At 46.2% G+C, this 18,896-nt stretch overlaps 1 protein-coding gene across 1 annotated transcript in view; it reads left to right on the top strand.

The window, feature by feature from the left end:
• Tspan5 (tetraspanin 5) overlaps positions 1-18,896 on the top strand; it is a 168,919-nt gene that overhangs the window by 9,668 nt on the left and 140,355 nt on the right. The gene's annotated exons all lie outside the window — the stretch shown is intronic.

Here is an 18,896-nt window from a genome sequence, read left to right as displayed (position 1 = left end):
GCGCTTTATTTTGGGGGGTGGGAGAGACGTGTCTGGACCGGCCCTCCATTTCTGGAGCGAAGGGTGGTTGACTCCACACAGGAAGCTGCGATGCAGCCCATTTAATCCCGCAAGGAATTTCTCATTAATCCGAAAGTGCCAGTTTTATTTTTAAACCCGAGGGCCCTGAAAAACAAAACGAGAGCACGTCTTTAAAGAGAACGTGTACCACAGTGACTGTGTCAGCCCTCAGGGCCATTGAGGGGTGGAAGCTACTTAGAGGAGGCAGGCTGGAAAATGCTGCACCCTTCGGTGGGGTCTGCCTGCGTAGCCAGAGGTGGCGAGGTACTGGCCACACACCGTTGCCCCTCTGACGTACCACCCTCCGGCCACAGCCGCTCTTCTTGCCGCTGGCCTCCATTTCTTGGGGTGCCGGAACCTCTGACCTCGATAGCGCTCTCATGAGAGGGAGGCCAGCCAGCAGCACAGCCACTGTGAGGGCTTCACAGGTGACTCTGCTGTAGGGCATGGAAGGGACATTTCTTCACCCAGTTCTAGTTCAGCAGTGCTGCCAAACTGTGATGTCTCTGCTTTCCTTACAGTGAAAGCTCACTCTGATATCCAGAATATTCTGCACGGTGCAGGAGCCCTCCCTCCTCCCCTCCCTTCTTCCCTCCTTCCCTCTCCTTCCTCCCTTTTCCCCCTCCCTCCTTTCCCTCCTTCTCCATCCCTAGTCTCTCTCTTCCTTCCCCCACCCCCTTAAAAATGATGTATTTTGATTATAACCAGTTACCTAAAGTGGAGATATTTTGAAAGAGTCGAAATTGTGAATAAAAGTCTCCATTCTTTGAAACATTTCACTGGGGCTAGCCCCCACTCCTAGAATAAAAGACAAAATAAAAAGGAATAAAAAAAAAACCCCGTAAAACCAGCGTGGCGTACAAACCCTATGGTTATCCTTGTGATACTATCCACGTGTGTGTAAATAATTGCTAATTAAGAATTGTATGGTATAATTAAAATATATATAATCACCGATCTTATTAACAGAGTAGGTTCAGGGATGGGTGGTGGGACAGTTTGCCACCCTCGCCACAGGCTTGGTGATGTCGGTTTCCCGCGGCTGCTTACTGCGTAGATGTAGATCCCACAGCATAGGCGTTGTTGGCTTCCCGCGCTGCTTACTGCGTAGATGTAGATCCCACAGCATAGGCGTTGTTGGCTTCCCGCGCTGCTTACTGCGTAGATGTAGATCCCACAGCATAGGCGTTGTTGGCTTCCCGCGGCTGCTTACTGCGTAGATGTAGATCCCACAGCATAGGCTCTTCGACTTGTCCAATGTTCTTTCCAAATTACACTTGGCACCAAAGCTTGCATTTCTAAAAATCTGGAGGGAACAGCTGGTGCTCTAATAAATATTCAGGCCAGCTATTTTAATGCTGTGTACTCAATTAAGTTGTCCTAATAAGAGAGGAGCACTAGCCGTAAGCATTTCTCAAAGTACAATGTTTTGCTTCTCACAAAAATTTTCTCCCAGTAGTAATATTTCTCCCGAGCAGCCTTAAAACTTCACTGTGCCCAGTAGGTCTTTTGCCCAGCTGTGCTGAGATTCAGTCCTGAAGTCTGCACTTCTGTGGTCCATACCTTTAACCGGCGAGGCCTTTGGGCCATTAATTCGCTTTCTAGGAAGATTCTTGGTTTTGTTTCCCGAGACGTTCTTCTATGTTCAGACTGGCCTTGAACTCGCGCTCTTTGTGCCTCGGGTCCCAAGTGCTGAGATTACTGGCACGTGCCACCACGTCCAGCTTAGGAGAACTGTTCCTATGACATCGCAGTACGCAGGAATCCGTCCTGCACCTTGACCTGCTGCTCTCGTGTTATGCGGAGTCTCATGTTATGCTGTTAAGAGTTTGGGCTTCAAGAATGTGGCAGTTTTCACTTGGCTCCACCCGGCCTTAGGACCTGAGACAGATGACCTACTTGCTGGTTAAGTCTTTTCTTCCTTCGCCAAATGGCGTCTCCAGTAGTAGTTTTCATGTGATTTTAGTGCTGGGTCCTGTGTTTGAATGCAGGACCTCACTCTTTCCAGGCGAGCAAGCAAGAGTCTTCCCATCAAGGTAAGCCACATCTTAATTCCTATCCGTTTTTTGGAGACGTGGTCTCACCGTGTATCACTGGCTGGTCTGGAATTTACTATTTAGGCCATACTGAGTTCCAACTCACAGAGATCTGCCTGCCTCTGCCTCCTGAGTGCTGGGATTAAAGGAGCACACACCACTGGCTAATTAATATTCTTAGCAGGTTTATTAAGACCTAGAATCTGTGTCATCATGAGGATGAGAGGAAAGGCGTGTGTAAACCGCCTGGAATCTTCTATCTGTATCAGCAGTTACCACTGGTCTTTCAGCACCATCGTGCCTTTGATGGCTTCCCCTCCCTTCTTCGGAACCATTTAAGGTCATTCTACAGTGTAACATATATTTTTTTGTTCTCTGTACTGTTCGGTCTACATCAATGCCCTTTCAGGATAACTAAAGAGAAATAGATCCATCAAGTGTTCCCAGTGCTCGTTTTGCTGTCTTGGCTAGCACAGACTGCTATCATGAAGACCAGGCCATGAATCCACAGCTATTGTTTATTTTTTGTTAATTTCTCACTTTTCGTACCGGAAGCATTTGTTGCCTTCTTACCAGTCAGAGGGCAGCTCAAAGGAGAGGGGTTGGTTTTGGCTTACAATTGGCTGGGAAAGCGTGACGGAATCTATGGCTAGGTGGTCATATGACTAGAACACACATTTTGATAGGCCAAGATACAGAGAGAGTAGAATACTGGCCTTTATGTTCCCTAGGTAGTTCAGTCAACTTGACGGTGAAGAGGAACCAGCGCCCCTGGTTATGGCGATTCCTCATGTTCTTTGCAGGACCACACTGCCTGTGTTAGAATTTTGGGCCAGGAAGTCAGGCTGGAGAAGCTCAGCTCTGGTCCTCACCCTGGCATCTAGTATCGGGCTGAGGGGCGGGGAGTTGAAGTACTCTATCAGCATCTGCTAAGCTTGGGTATTCGTGAGCTCTCTAGGCGGAATAACTATAGTTTCAGCTTCTCACTGTAAGGTAAACACCACGTATTGGTGCCACGTCTTATCCTGTAGTTTTTGATATATTCCTCAAGTCATAAAAGTGAAAACCTGTCTGGGATAGCAGTGACTTGTGAGTTTCCATTTGTATGTCCTTTCAGGGGATGTCCAGCTAGGATTTGGGTCTACAGCACCTGGACCGGTGCTGGATTGGATCACTTATCTCAGTGAATGAATGACGGACTGCCTCCTTCTCCTCTGGAGCATAAATGGGATGTGCTGTGTGCTTCTGACTTAGTATAGCCACTTGATGTAGTAGAAGGTACCAGCTGTTGTATCTAAGCATACTCTTCCTCCTGGCTAGGCTTCCTTATCCCTGGAAGAAAAGGCTTGGGTGTGCAACACCAGAGGCATGAAGAACATTGCCACTGGTTTCCATGTAAAAGCTGTGCCCAGCCCCCCTTGATTCCCCCATGATCCCAAGAGTAAGTTCCAAGGGGCAGTTGTTGCAAGCAAGTAGCATGGCCTTGGACAAACGCTTGTGTCTTCCTGGAGTCTTTCAGACGCTTGCACGTCATGTGGGATTCTGTAACCCGTGCTTGGATTCAGTAGTCGAGAAGGGGGCCAGTGATGTGGCATGTGCCTTGAGCAGTCTCCATCTTGATGCTCCCGGTCTGCTGATGACATTTGAGTCACAGGGATCAGTCCGTTTCCAGCATATTCTTTTCTTTTAAATAAATTCTGTGCGTCAACCTGAAATATACTATTTAAAAGGGAAACAATTAAACATACCTACTCAAAGGCACACAGCGACAGTAATATGGCTGACTGACTTCTAGGTAGCTGGGGGAACCTGCTGGCCGGCTAGGCCACCAGCTTGTTTCCTGTGTTGCAGTGGACGTCAGCAGGTGTGTGAGTGCGTAGCACCAAATGAAGAATTTCTCCTCAGCTAGAGCAAAGGATTAAAAGGGAGTTGAAAGGAAACAACTTCCTTAGTCAAGGTTGTTACTTAGTCAGTTGAAGTTGTCTCCTCTGGGATTCCAAATCTCTAGGAATCTTACTTTGGGAAACCCCATGTTTAAGCAGTTTGAAAAGGCAAGTGTGCTTTAAGTCACAGTCTCTGAGGTGCTGTGGTTGCAGAATGTGAGCCCCATGGTCATGGTCAGTGAGGAGCTATTGTTCAGGCACAGAAGGGAACATAATTTGAGGCTGTGTCTGAGACTAACAAGAGGTAAACCTTAAATGCTTGGGAAGTGTGGCTTAGGAGTGTCATCTCCCCGCCCCTGCCCCGCCCCATCTTACTGTTAGGTTCAGCTTGGGAGTGAGTATTGTTGTTTGATGCATTTTAAAGCAGGGCATTTTCTGTCTGCTTTTCTGTTGTGAAAGCAGTACGAAAACACTGGCAGAACTTTGAAGGAAGGATGTTTCCAATCCCCTTCTTCCTATTCAGCTGTGTTAGGCTGGAAACTCCTGCCCAAATGCCGAGAGCAGTGGACAAATGCAGCAAACTGAGCAGCTAGCCAGCCGACCAGGCCAACACCTCAGAGTTTCACGCTAATCGTCCGGAGGCTGTGAGTTTAGCAAACCAAGGTCCCTCAGCTGAGCCGTGGAAACTGTTACATCACTGCCCTTTAAGCTTGTTCTTGACCTTCCCAGTGTCTTCCCCCTCAGGATACCGTTTAGAATAAGTGTTTTCAGTATACAGAGCAATACCTTGTGCATACACACTGGTTTCACTCAACCCGAAAGAGGAGGGGGGAAGTAAAATCAATAAACCTCCTGCGGGCATTTGAAAAACCGTGTACTTTTAGAAGAAGGGATCGCCAGTTATGAGGAACTGCAGGATGAGAGCTCCCGTCTTCCTTTCTGTGCTTTTGACTACGACTTTCTGGGGGCGGCGAACTGTAGCTGGGATAGCCTGACCGCCTGCTTCGTTGTTGGCGCCCCGCGCAGCCGAGGAAGGGCAGCCACCACCCCATGACGCTCAAGGAGAGAGAACAGCTCTGCAGCTCTTTAGTGTTTGAATGTCATAGCCAGAATACTAAGGAAAAGCATGTGTGTGTGTGTGTGTGTGTGTGTGTGTGTGTGTGTGTGTGTGTGTGGTGTGGTTTTTGTTTTGGTTTGGTTTTTGGTTTTTTGTTCCAGTTCCTTTCACTTCTCCTGTTGGCTTTTGGGAGAATGAATTGAATGAAGAGCCGTCCAGATGATCTAACTCTATGTGGCATTTTCATTTCTTCCTCGAGTCTGTAATATTTAATAGTTCTTAGTATTCTCGCTGAATGCTTAGAGTTTGAAATTGCTATTCCGTGAGGCTTTGAAATAACTGTATGTAAGTTTGAAGTAGGGTTTTACTTATTTTTCCTGAAGAGAAGGATCCGTATTTTAGAAATGAATGGAAGCCCCCAAAACAGCAACATGGAAATTCTTGTATTTTGTGAAATATGTGATTATTGAATTTAAATATGGATATGTATCGTTACAGGATATTAAGTACCAAATTAAATCCTTGGATGCTTTTAAACATAGGTGTGTACTGTCTTTGTGTGTGTGTGTGTGGGGGGTATGACCTGAATTACTGTGGTCTGACCTCTAGACAGCTTCACCATGCTCAGAAAATAAAATGTCTATCATAGTGTATATAAGATTTGAAACGCTATGGGACCCTTTTTAATTTGTATGAAACACACTAGCCAGGGCGAGACTCAACCCCATGGCAATCTTTCTACCTCTGCCTCCCCAGTGTCGGAATTATGGGCACGAGCTACCAGACCTGATGAAATGAACCCTTTCGAAGTTCAAAATAAAGTCTAGAGACAGCTTCAATATTTACAGTACCTGCAGAAAGAGACCATGGCATTTTTGATTTGTAGATGGGAGCAGAAAATAAACCCTGAACTGTGAGATTATTGCATCTCAGCTGGGGACAGCCAACAGCTCATTTATTATTGCTAAGCACCTTTCAAAACACAGTTTTAATTTTAAAGGTCCTTCCTATGGAACTTACCCTCTCTTGCTCCCTTCTTTCTGTGACTTTGATTCGAGAATCGAGAGACTGAGTTTTCTTCAGGGAAGCCAAATCTTTCTTAGTCTTTAAAATAAAAGGTTAGCCTGCTGCAGGAAGAATAGAAGGTTGGAATTCTTTTGAACAGGAATGGCTGTGCAAATATTTAATTCATTGTTCCTTGGTTGGTCTATTTAGGGCAGAGTTCTGGAAGGAGCCATGTTTTAATTGGCCCTTCGCAGACTTGATTACGTAACCTTAGGACTCGTGTGTTGAAAAGGACATGGAAAAGCCCTCTAGTCTCTGCTGCTTATCAGAGTTCTCTTTCCTCGCCCGATCTCTCTTAATGATGGATTCTTATTCTCCAAGCACAAGTTACAAGCCAGGGGACAGACCTTTCTCCTGGCTGCTCAGCAGTTCATGGGTCTGAGATGCCCTCGGCCTCACTTGCAGCGACAGTGTGCAGAGAGGACCAGCGGGAGTCCTTGTGGCTTTGCTCACAGGTCAGGCTTTAGCTGAAGCTGGTGGTGAGAGTGTCCTCACACCATTTACACACTGCACCGGGGTGACAGTGGCGCTTGGTGGGTGCTGTTGGTAGGAAGCCTGCGCGCTGAGTCGCCCAGGCTGCCAAGTCCCAGCACTTTGACTCCATTTGGCTCGACTTGGCGACTTTGGCACAGTCATTTTCATTAACACCAACCTTGCTTATGTTAAGCAACTATTCAGATTATTTATTATGTATTACTCTTATGCTTTGGAATGAGGGGCCCAAAGCTTCTGCCTCATATGGACTCCATATGCAGCTGTTAGGTTAGCAGAAACGCAATTAATTGGCACATAAGCTGCATACTGAGTAGATTAAGCTAGCTAGCATAGGCATTGTTTGTGAGATTGTTGTCTCTGATATGTCAGAAAGCTGTTAGGTGTTTGAAGATGTGGGGGTGATAAACAATCTATGAGTTCACATATGTCCCATTTTGTATTTTTATTATCGGATGCAAATATCTGTAGAATCTTTGTTGTTTGTTTTACTCTGATGAGCTCCAGAGTATGGAATGACATAGCCGGAGAAAAACAGATGTCTCCTCTTTATTTTCGTTATTCCTCCACCCTCTGAAGCTAGACAGGGACTGTTTCAGTGAGTAGGAGACAGCCTGGGCTCAGATGTCAGTCTGACACCTCCTACCTGCGTGATTGTATCTAGGCAACACCTTTGGGGTCATCTCAGTGACCGGCCCACTGAGGGTCGCCCAAGAACACTGACAGCAAGAAAGCACCCCACTGTCACTGTGTGCTCTGGGTCACTGTCACCTAAGGAGGGCGCTGTTGGTGTCCAGGAATCTCCAGAGCCCATGTTAGGGATGTGTTCCTTGAAGGGTAGAACTGGTCACTTTTGAGGCTTGCTTTCCACTGTCCTCCTGTGGAATGAACTTGGGAGTCCATCTCTTTTCTTCGCCAGTGGCTCTTAAGGTTTTCCAATGGGGACAGCTGTCACATGCTCAGATGGCTCACCTCTTTTCATCTTTAACTGCAGCTGCCCACTGCAGCCGTGTGTTGCTGTGGTCCGCTCCTGTGCTGTCTTGAAGCTTTCCTCTTCATCCATGGGGATCCTTGCACGTGGGCATTGTGTGTGCAGGTACACGTGTGTGCGTGGGTATCAGAGGCCGGAAGTCAACTTTGGATGTCATTCCTCAGGTGCCATCTGTCTTATTTTCTGAGACTGGGTCTTTCATTGGCTTGGGACTCACCAGGTAGACCACACTGACTTCCTTGGTGTCTCCTATCTGTGCCTTCTCAGTACTGGGATTTCAAATGTGTACCCCTGGACTTGGCTTAAAAACAAAAATAGGTTCTAGGGAATCAAACTTAGGTCCCCGAGCTTGCCTAGCAAGTACTTAACCAACTAAATTATCTTCCTAGCTAGGGGTCTTTTGAGGCCATTTATCTATGCATTTTATATATATATATATATAAGTATGCCTAATATGCCTCATATATGCTAAGTAATAATTACACATTGAAATAATTTAATTAAATTTGAAGTAATTTTCATTTAGGAACAAAATAAGTATCCATTTGGCCCCCACTACAAAAAATTTGTTACACACAAATAGGTATGTTTATGAAATTACTTAGTTTATTAACATATAATTCATCTCAAATATTGCATTATTTTAATTGAATTTACCCCTGTATGCTTACAATTTTCAAAATATTTTTAAACAAATGGTGTCTATGAGCTGCTGAACTTAAGGACTCTGACATTTTGAGTTGGTTTTTGTTGTTGTTGTTGTCTGGGAACTAACATTCTAGGTCTAAGAAAAATGGTTGATGCTATAGTAAAAGATGGCTGCTCTCTGATGGGAGCATCTCCAAGCAGAGTTTGGATTGATTTTCACCTTCTGAGCTATCACTGGTGATTTCTCTTCCTTCGTTGACATAGGAGATTCCTGGAACTCAACTTTTACCGAGACTACGAGCAGCTTCTGTTGTGGTTCACTTTCTTGTTCTACGACAAGTCTCTAAGCACAGACAAGTGTCTGAAGGTGGAAAAGGGGGCTGGAAAGGGGACGAGAAGCCAAAGCTGGGTGGGCCACCACATTGAGGGAATTGCATGCCTGAGAACAGCTGACTGTACCATTGGCTTCATGTTACCTCAGGCGGTGTCAAAGCCCCTTCCAGGGATGGCTTGCCTGCTTGCTGCCTTTATCACCTGTGATGTGAGGAGTGCATTGAGGCTCTTGGGAAGAAATGGCGGGACTGTGAGCTGCAGAGGCATAGCCGTTTGTCCTTGGAACTCACCATAGGCGTTGGGAGAACTGCTGCATACCTCGCCTGATAGTTATACGACAAGTGAGCGCTACCTGGGTCGTTGCTCTGGGTTGTGGTTGCAGGGAGCAGCCTTCAGAGGTGATGTCATGGCTTTCTCCAGACAAAGAGCAGCCTCTGCGGACAGTGAGGCACCAGCATCCCAAACATTGGTCCAGCTCTGATGCCTACCCGCTGCAGCGATAGGTTCCCTAGACCTTTAGAGCAAAGAGAAGCAAGGCCAGAGTGATGTTCCTGCCGCCTCTTGTACTCTGTGTGATGGGTCTTTAGTGCCCGATCCAGGAATCTGTCTTCTTCCAGGGTTCAAAAAGCGGACTCTGGTTAATTTATAAACTTGTCTATGGGGTGAAGTCAAATCTAGACCGGACTGGGTCTCTGTGTATAGCTTATCTCTAAGTGTATATGTGTAAGCTTATCCAGTTAGATGCACCCTGTGTAGGAAATCCTCATGTGAGCCTCCTCCACAAAGAGCAAGGTTAGGAAGTGAGGGTTGGTAGTGCCACACAGCTTGCCAGGTTTCTTAGACCCAAGGAGGGCCCTTAGACACTTCTTCCTATATCACTGTGCTTCAAAGGACCTTGTGTCCCATGTTGGGCGAAATTGAAACTGAGTATGTTAAGTCCATGTGTGATTGTTGGCTAAGGAAGAGGAGCCAGAAACCAAGGGTGTAGTCAGCCCCCTTTGGGCACAAACTACAGCCCAGCTGAGGCAAAAATGCAGAATTTTCCCAGATGCTGGGCCCTTCAGAACAGCTGGAGATGGGAGAGCCCTCGCGAGGTGATGCTGAGACGAGGCAGCAAGGGCATGTCTTGGCAGCAGCTGGCCTCTGATGACATGGACCCAGAAAGACCTTGAAATCTGCTGTCTGGCATTTGTAAGTTGTTTTCAGGCCCTTGGCCCTGGTGCTGGAGAATGCTTCCAAGCTCACCTCCCAGCTGGCCAAGGGGAGTTAGGGAAGAAGGTATGATTAACATTAACCAGTCATGTAGCTGGTCAGAGCCAAGTGCAGACATTGGCTCAGAACAATTTTATGTGCATTTCTTTGTGGTTTCCCTGTAAACATATGCACTTGTTAATCTGCAATGCTCCCCTCCAGCACCCCCTGAAAAAGAATAATATCTTTAAGTGGGCCTAAAGTTAAGGCACTAAAGGGCAAGAGATGCCCAGGTAGGAAATATGATGTTGAACCTCCCCCCTGTTGTCTCCAGAGTGAATCTTACCGGTATCTGTCAGACCCTAAACAGAAATAACATTTTTTTTGTTCACTTAATGATATGAGAAACTTATTACCTGGCTGTGGCTGCTAATTGAGATCCAGCAGGAATCAAGCTGGAAACCATGAATTCAGAAACTGGGTAAAATTAACCATGGATCAGGAAGTGGGTTTTAATGAGATGATATCTGTGGATGGGGACCCCTGTGTCTGAGGGCTGCCACATGCAGGCTGTGAACTGCACAGCTCTCCTAGATGGGATGGTTTTGCTTGGTGCTGTGCTGTGTGTGTTGGAAACTGGGGTAATGACTGCTGCTATACGCTTTAAGTGCCATAGAAAGTCGACGGTTCTTTTAAAGTTGAATGTCTTCGGGCACTTCCGGTGGTGTGAGTTACAGCTCGTCTCTCCCATTTTGAAGAGAAGCTTGGTGGTAGGAGTGAGGGGCTTCTCACTTTGGGACTCCCTCCCCAGGGGGAGGAAGTCCACCAAGTGGTGAAGATGGCTCAGAGGCAGGGGAACTTTGCAGAATGGTCCGAGAAACCTCCCACTGTGAGTCCTTCTCAGCTTGTCCCCGTGGGGACCCCAGACACAGTGGCTGCTGAAGCTGCCCTCAAAGACAAGGAAGCGTTTGTTGTTGCCAGTGAGAGTCAGTGTGGGCTTGGCCATTCAGGAACAAAACTGTTGTCCCTTGGCTGTGGTTTTCATTTTTAGTTATTGATTCTATTTAAAAATTCCAAAGTGCAGTTTTGCATATCCGTGGGGCTGTTTGTAGAGAGCGGTAGTCTGTGGTGACGCCAGGTGTCGTCAGCTCATGGGCACAGAGTGCTTGTAACAAGGTGAAGGGACTGTGGACCATTTTTTTTTTTAACAAAGCAATTCCCTCTTAGTTATGCATATGAGATGTTTAAATGCATAGGTTAATAGAAAGATACTTTCTGTTGGTTTTTGAGACACGGTCTCTCCCTATAGTCCCAACTGTCCTAGAACTCATTGTGTAGACCAGGCTGGCCTTGAACTCACAGAGAGCCACCTGCCTCTGCCTCCTGAGTGCTGGGAACAAAGGCATACGCCACCATGCTCAGTGAAAGATAATTTTTAATATACAGCTATTTTGTGGCAAATAATTTTAGGAGAGAGATTTGAATATTAACATTTTTCATTACCATTGGATATAAATTCTCCTAAAATGAAGGCTTTTCAGGGGATTGGCGAGGACGCAGAGCACATTTGGATGTGGAACTGTTCCCACCTTGCATCCAGGGACCACAGTTACCTGCTGTAAGAACCTATTCTGTGTGACAGTTTGACTTTTGAAGCAACCCACGCTAACTTCTCCCGGTCCCTTGGCCCCTGTCTTGATTCCTACTCAGAGGAGACTGGGTCAGGCACCTTCATAAGAACATAGAGGTCCTGTCCTGATTGTCATGCCCCTCTACGAGAGAGGCTTGTGTAATAGGACCACAGGGCTTGCTGTCGGAAAGTCTGAGTTTGTGTCTCTCTCTTCCCCTCCCCGCATTTCTTTCTTGGTGATGGCCGTCCTGGGAATTGGGTCCAAGGCTTCATAAATACAAGACAAGTACTATCTCTACCATACTTCCCCAGCACTCACTTCTCTTACTTCCTAGAAGTTATTTTGCCTCGGCTTAAACATTTTGAGTCTTGGTTTCCTTGTAGATGAAGTGAGTGTGTTGGGAGACGGTTCTCTGTAGATCACTTGTGTTTTCTGGTGGGGGCCTAGTTAAGTCATTGCTGCCTGGGGGACTGGGCTCCAACAGCACCGGGCGCAAGAGGAATCCACAGAGGAATCCAGAGAGTCGGTGGGTACTGTGACTTTTTTATCTGAGGGGGTTAAGGGAAAAAGACATACACTCTATTGATGGCTTCCTTCAGACCTTTTCTTTATTCTTCTTTTACATTCTCTAGTTTTTATTTTCCTGGTAATTTCCTTCTCTCTTTATTCTTGATGGTTTCCTTCTAACTCATTTTAACTTCTCTCATTCTTGATGTTTTCTAACACATTTTAACTCTGTCTTTATTCTTTCCCTTACAGCTTATAGACCCCAGCAGCTCTTTCTAGCAGTGTAGATATAACAATGTGGTTACATTCCGTTTTTCAAGTGAATGATTGCATGAATGCAAGTGAAATCCAGCATGTTTTCATATCCCTTAACATGATTAAACATTTTACATGCAGGTGAAAAACAAGGTATCCCGAGAACCCAAGCACCTTGTTATAGATTAACAGTGTCGGCAAGCAAGCGATTGTTTTTACTGCCTGGCTGTGTGTTTTGTGGTTACAAAGAAGGGACCAATCACTTTATTACTTATCTTGAAAGGTAATCTTATAAGGAATCTTAAAGGAATCACAAATCTAATCTTTTATATATGAAAAAGAATCAGTCAGCTCTACTTTAAATCTTTAGGGTACATACCCACTTAATATATATATATATATATATATATATATATATATATATATATATTAGGTCAGGAGATTGTGGGAAGAAATGAGTATAAGGAATTAATCGCTACCTTTGGTCATCATCCAGTCCTAGCAAGAAAGGCACGTCGGTTAATAATAATTGGACTGCTTTGTTCTAATTCCCTGACCTTGATGAGTTTCTCATACGACTATATGCTTTTCTAAAACTTTAGATTATCTTCTTGAGTTTTTCACCTCAAAGGTCTTTGGCAAAAACACCTTAGTCTAGCCTTAAGTTATTTTCAAAGCTTTGTTTCAGCTACGATGCACTCTGAAACCTGTGAACAGATCTCCCAACATTACAATTAGAGGAATTTAAACGAACTGAACTACTGCGAGTCCCTTGTTTTTCTTAATCATTAACCTAAGCTGCAGTCTATGTGACTCCTCAATAGAAACTCACGTGTTGTAGCTGTGTGACATTTCCTTGTCTTAGTTTTTAGCATCAAAATTCTATTAAACTAACATTATTATTATTATCACGTATACAGTACAGTTTAAGAGGAAATCATCTTCATAACAATCCACAGGTAAAAATGCCCAGTAGAACAGGACGTATCCATGAGATAAACACACGACCTGACAGGCAGTGGGGGATCTCCACACACCCGCTCACACCGTGCCAGATGCCAGAGAAAGATGGCAGCCGCAAGCATGTAAAGGCACAGCAGAAGCAAAAGACATTCCGGGGGCTGGGGGATGGGAGTTGGCTTGTCTATTTGAGATTCACCGGCAGTGATTTGCCTCCTGGTAGCTGACACCTGAACTTCAGTTGCCACCTGCTGCTCCTCCGACATGGTCACCAGCATTAGGCTATTGGTTACTTTTGAGCTCAAGGGTGTCTGTATAATAATAAGCTCTGTAAAGTTGATGACCCTTGCACAATGTTCGGGTTCTTCACGCTCAGGTGTCCTCAGTCACTACGAGCTCTCTGCAATATCCTGTGGGAATCTGGGCTTGGGCAGCGAGCTCATGCCTTCTGGGAGCTGAGCCCTGCCAGAACCTGGGGTGAAACCCCATCATCTAGGTCTTCTCCCACAAGCACCTGAACAACCATTGGGAAACGGGCCTCTAATTGAATCAGCACCACTGGGGGTCATTACAGCAAGGAACTGTGGAGTGCTCTCTCTCCACTACCGAAAACCTGGTCCTGGGGGGACGGACGCTGAGGCTTCCTCTTTGCAGGAGTGGACTGTTCGTTCTGTATCGCTGACCCTAGGGTGTCGAGCATTGCTTTGGTAGCGTCTCTCGGTGTAGGCTGATACTTACACTGCACCGTGAGCGTCAAACTGGTGTTCACTTCCTCAGTGTGGGCTGCTCTGTGTCTTCTCACTGTTCCTCATCCTCCGGCTCCGGCCAGTCTCCCTCACCTATCCTGATGTCTCCTTCCCTTTCTCCCTCCTCCCTCCCTTCCTCCCCTCCTCTCTTGGCACTGCACCCCTCCACCTCTCTGGTGGTAGAGCTAACTCTGGACAGGATTAATGCCAAGCACATAACAAGGACTTTGCTGTGGTTTCACTCCTATTTTTATTTCCTTCTTCTGTCCCCCAGCTTTAGCCATGCTGCGGTCCGTAGTGTAGGCAGGGGTCACCTGGCCTGTCTGAGTGCCGCTGGGGTGCGAAGCTTGAGGAGTTGGTGTTTTCCAGCCCCGTAGCTTTGTGCTAATCTCCGCTTTCATTGACATTTCACCGTCCCTGTCTTTGATCGCACATGTGGTGTGGACCAAAATGAAACTGTAAAGGAAAAAAGTCACGCGTGTAAAGCATTGACCTCAGAAGCCAGGTTAGCTGCTGCCTTCTCTGTGACAGTTGTCGTTGTCAGAGCCGGTTCCAGAGTTCCAAGCCACGCTTGCTTTTTCCTGAGCCTCTGCCCCTCATGCTGGTCTGTCACTTAGGGAGACCCCATTGAGCGGTTGGGTCCTTCAGCGTACACTCTTGTCAGCTCTTCCCAGAAAGATTTAAAAGTCATCAAAAACAGCTATGGGATTGGCGAGATAGTTCTGCAGGTTAGGGACATCTGTCTGATGTGAGTGTGATCTCTGGATCCCGCAAGGTGGAAGGAGAGGACTGAGCCCTGAGCATTGTCCTCTGACCTCTGTATGCTTGACATGACAGATGTGTATACACACATGCACACGCGCACACACACACACATGCACTACACCACACCTAATGCTAGGGATGTGGGTTAGTGTGGACTGTGTGCTCAGCCATTTGTAGCATCACAAAACAAGACAAAATCGTATTTTTTTTTGGAAAAAGGAGTGTGTGTGTATATATATATATATATATATATATATATATATATATATATATATATTCCCCCCCCCTTGGGTCAGTTTGGCACATGGGGTGTGGATATGAATTCCCTCAGCCAAAAGTGCCACTCAAGGCCCTGTGCCCTTTTTGGTTTGGCTGGCACTGAGCAGTCGTCTTTGCCCTATTTTGTAGCCTGTCCTTTCCCTCCCTGCACCTCACTTTCTTACCTGATGATTTTTGAGTCACAGCAGATGTTTGTTTTTTAAGGGCTTTACCAACGTCACCTTTAAATGGTTAATTTACAAGTTGGCTATTAAGCTAAATTTTGCAGGTTTCCAGATCAGATGGGCTCAGGTCTGTCTGACTGGGTCCACCGTGATAATGACTTTAAACAACAGGACACAGGTGCATCCATCAGTCAACATCCCACGGTCTGACGCAGGGATCCAATGGTGGACGGCATGTCACAGTTCTGTGTCATAATGCAGGGTGGTGATTTGCTTAGAGCCCATGTCCCGGGGATCTGTCAGGTCCACGTGGGAGAAGACGACCTGGATGAGGAGTTCCATCCTAGGTTTTGGCAAGGCTTGGCTCCCAGAAGGCATTCCATAAATTGTTTGGCATGCTTGAGTGCCTAAGAAAACATGAAAGTGCTTAGTTAACTGTAAAGTGTTAGTCACATGTGAGTTACTTCCACCCCCCTCCCCCTCCTGGTCCTCCCCCCATCCTGGTCATCACGCCCCCACCCCCCCAGTCATCCTCATTCCCCATCTGCAAAGTAGATCAAACTCAGGTGCAGCCGAGAGAGGAGGGCTGATGGAGGAGATGTGGGACATGGAAAATGCCCACGACCCTGGCCTTTCTCTCTCCTAGCTGTTCTGTGCTCCCTTGCCCTGAAAGGTTTCCAGGCTGGGATGTGGAGCAGGCTCTAAGGAGCGGGTGGTCCCAGCTCTTGTTTCCATTTATAACAAACACAGAGCTCCTCCCAAAGGTGGCTGTCTTTTGTCTTCTCTACCACCCTCATCTCATGGACTTAGAACCATTTCTGCCTAATTCTCTCCAATGCTTTCCTATCTTCATCTGTAGGGATTTTTATCAGCCACCATTTTCATGTGTCCAAAAATATATTTTCTTCCAGATCTGTAGACCCTTCTCTATGTATTTTTCTGGAACCCTTTATTGAGTGAACTGGGGGTTATATCTGATAAGAAAAGGGTAAGGTCACTATGTGTTTTTAGAGTCTCACTTTGGGACAGAGCAGCTACCAAAGAACCCTTTCCATGTATGGACTTATTTTTATAGCAAACATTTAAAAATAGCACACGTTAAACTATCCATTTAATGAATGGAATTTATTATAAAGAACAAAAAGGGAAGGTAGATTTTTGTGCATGTAATTTGATAGTATTTGAAATGGGAGTTGTCATTAGCTTTTAATGTGGCTTATCATTTTGTTCTAAGGACCAAACTGTTATGAGTGTGTTTGTGTGTGCATGTATGTGTTAGTGCTCAGGCAGGAGTTATGAGTGTGTTTGTGTGTGCATGTACATGTTAGCGCTCAGGCGGGAGTTATGAGTGTGTTTGTGTGTGCATGTACATGTTAGCACTCAGGCGGGAGTTATGAGTGTGTTTGTGTGTGCATGTACATGTTAGCACTCAGGCGGGAGTTATGAGTGTGTTTGTGTGTGCATGTACATGTTAGCGCTCAGGCGGGAGTTATGAGTGTGTTTGTGTGTGCATGTACATGTTAGCACTCAGGCGGGAGTTATGAGTGTGTTTGTGTGTGCATGTATGTGTTAGCAGTCAGGTAGGAGTTATGAATGTGTGTGTGCATGTATGTGTTAGCAGTCAGGTAGGAGTTATGAATGTGTGTGTGCATGTATGTGTTAGCAGTCAGGTAGGAGTTATGAATGTGTGTATGCATGTATGTGTTAGCGCTCAGGTAGGAGTTATGAATGTGTGTGTGCATGTATGTGTTAGCACTCAGGCAAGAGGATCAGAGTGTAACTTCCAAAAGTCAGTTCATTCCTTCTGCTGTGGGTCCTAGGGATTGAAGCCAGGGAACCAGGCTATTGCAGCAAGTGCCCTGTCAACAGCCCTGCTCATGTTATGAGTGCCTGGAATCCTTGGTTTGTATGCAGGACAGTCTAGATACTGCTCCTTTCCCTATTTATGATATATTTCAGAAAATGTAGACTTTGAAGTCATTATGTCAGGGTGGTGCCACCACTGCAACCATTGTGCTTCCTTTGTTTGTTGGATTTCTCCGGAAGGGTGGCTGTCAATCATTGTGAATTGTTTGAGAAACACAATTGTTCCTCAAAGTGATGAAAATAAGTGGGGACCAGATGTGATTTTAAGATTTTCGGTTTGGGAAAGCACCCAGGGTCGCAACGCTTTGTCTGAAGCAGAAGGCTGACGTCAGCGCCCTCGGAACGCTACCAACCTCATCTTTGGCAGTGCTATGGATAGGGTGACGTTCTGAGCAGGTCACCACGTACACTGAGAATCACTGAGTTGTTCAGGCGAATGTGTCAGTACGCTGATTTATGGATGTGGAAAACTGGCAGGGTGCGTTTAACATTTCCATCTCAGTTTCACCATGGTCGCCAGGGAGTTTTGAGGCTGTGTGAACAAGGTTAGGAGGCCACCCTCAGGTCATTCAGGGTTATATAAGGAGCCTTCTTTGCTCTCGTAACATCTAGGCCCAGTTTTTCTAGCTGACCCAGAATCTTGGTAATCTCCTCACCTATCTCCAGATTTGAAGTGCTCCTTGTATTCCACCTACATTGACACCACCCTGGTCCAGTCTCCACCCTACATTGACATCACCCTGGTCCAGCCTCCATCCTTTGTTGTTATCACACTGGTCCAACCTCCATCCTATATTGACATCACCCTGGACCAGCCTCCATCCTGCATTGACATCACCCTGGTCTAGCCTCTACCCTACATTGACATCACCCTGGTCCAGCCTCCACCCTACATTGACATCACCCTGGACCAGCCTCCATCCTACATTGACATCACCCTGGTCTAGCCTCCACCCTACATTGACATCACCCTGGTCCAGCCTCCATCCTTTGTTGATATCACACTGGTCTAACCTCCATTCTATATTGACATCACCCTGGTCCAGTCTCCATCCTACATTGACATCACCCTGGTCTAGCCTCCACCCCACATTGACATCACCCCGGACCAGCCTCCACCCTACATTGACATCACCCTGGTCCGGCCTCCATCCTACATTGACATCACCCTGATCCAGTCTCCATCCTACATTGAAATCACGCTGGTACATCTTCCATCCTCCATTGATACCTACATTCACCCTGGTCCAGCCTCCATCCTCTTCATTGTGCTAGGGTTCTACCACCTGCCTCCCAATTCCCTCCTATGGTCAGAACGTCTGTGTCCCTTTTCACTCCTCAGAGTCACCTTGAGACCTTACACCCTTCTTCTGTCACTCCAGCGATTCCCCTGCTTCCCCGTTAGGTTAACCCTTGAACTGTTCTGTTATACTTCCGGGACTTTTCCTTCCACACACCTATCATAAGTAGATCAGATCACTATTGCATATTCTGGTATTATTTGGGAACGTGGCATCCAGAGTAAGGTGGTGGAGTAAGGTGGAGTGTACCATTGATGGTACACTCTACATCCAAGTAGGGCCTTAAAATGTCCCAAAGACTTAGTTTTCAGTGACAATATGGTTCACACCTGTAATCCCTGCAAAATTATTAATACTGTCCCCTTTTGACTTTGATAGTTACTAATTTGAGGTGACAATATGTATGGCGATCCCTTTTAAAGCCCCAAAGCCTTTGAAATAAAGGATTCCATCCTCAGGTTCTAGAGAGAACTGGGTTGCAGATGCTGTGGTTTTATCTCACTCCTGATTGAAGATACATTTTGCTCTAAACTGTATGTAGGCTTTTAACATTTTGAGGAAGGCAGAACACTCTGTAAGCACCTGGGATCTTGGAATGTGATGGTGAGGGGCATTGGGCTGCTCCAGAAAATAGAAGGTAGTAAGGGAGGCCCTTGTGCCAGTCAG

Source organism: Myodes glareolus, chromosome 17 (genome assembly GCF_982192425.1).
Source record: "Myodes glareolus chromosome 17, mMyoGla1.1, whole genome shotgun sequence".
In the NCBI taxonomy this organism is placed as follows: domain Eukaryota; kingdom Metazoa; phylum Chordata; class Mammalia; order Rodentia; family Cricetidae; genus Myodes; species Myodes glareolus.
Note: the sequence above shows the minus strand (reverse complement) of the source record. Positions and strands in the feature narration are given on the sequence as shown.